The sequence below is a fragment of the Geospiza fortis genome, unplaced genomic scaffold (genome assembly GCF_000277835.1).
Source record: "Geospiza fortis unplaced genomic scaffold, GeoFor_1.0 scaffold931, whole genome shotgun sequence".
NCBI classification, from domain to species: domain Eukaryota; kingdom Metazoa; phylum Chordata; class Aves; order Passeriformes; family Thraupidae; genus Geospiza; species Geospiza fortis.
In genome coordinates this window covers 15,014-15,850 of record NW_005054709.1, presented here as the reverse complement: position 1 = coordinate 15,850, position 837 = coordinate 15,014, and positions in this window count along the sequence as shown.

Genomic DNA, 837 nt, shown 5'->3' with positions numbered 1-837 from the left:
AGCATGGACAAAACAAAAGACCAAAAAGAAAATAATGAATCAACAGCAAAATGGGGCTTTCTGGTGATTTTCTCCTAATTTAATGAAACTGGGCAAATGCACAAGGCTCTTAAATTCCACCCAGTTTAGTTTTCCTGCTGTCTCAGCAGCATCTCATCTGGAAGAAAAGCACCTGCAGAGAACACATCCACAGGAGCTTCCCAAGGCATAAACCTTATCCCAGAGATGAAGGGCATTCCCAGGCAGCTGCCTTGGCAGGATAAACCAGCAAGCAAGGCACAGGGATCTGCTCACAGGGAGAAGAGCCACCTGTGATAGTGATGGAGTTTGCAGAGGAGAGATCCCCCACGTTAGCAAAGGCAGCTTTTCATCTGGATAGCACTCGCTGTGAAATTAAATCCTGGCACATTTGGGAAATGGTCCATGGAGAGGTGATTAATTCTATTAGAGGATGTGGAGGGAACTCATTCTTATTTCCTTTGTTAAGGAACAGAACAGGAGTCCAGAATTCAGACTGCAACAGGGCAGATCCTTGAAATTGTCACTGCCAACCTACGCTGCCCACCATTTAAACAGTTCTAGAGGTCCCAGATGGCAAGGAAGCCTCACCTTATCATCAACTCCATGAAGGGAGATATTTTCTGGTCCCATTGGGGTTTAGGTTGGCTTTTTTTTTTGTGGTTTTCCCCCCCTGTTGTGGTTGTTTGTTGTTGGAGTTTTTTCTTGTTTTAGTTTCTTTTCCTTCCTCATCTTTCACTCCCTTCCACTACGAGTACATCTTTTATTTGCACTGCTCCTCACACACATTGCTTGTTCCAAAAGAACTGGAGGATTTCT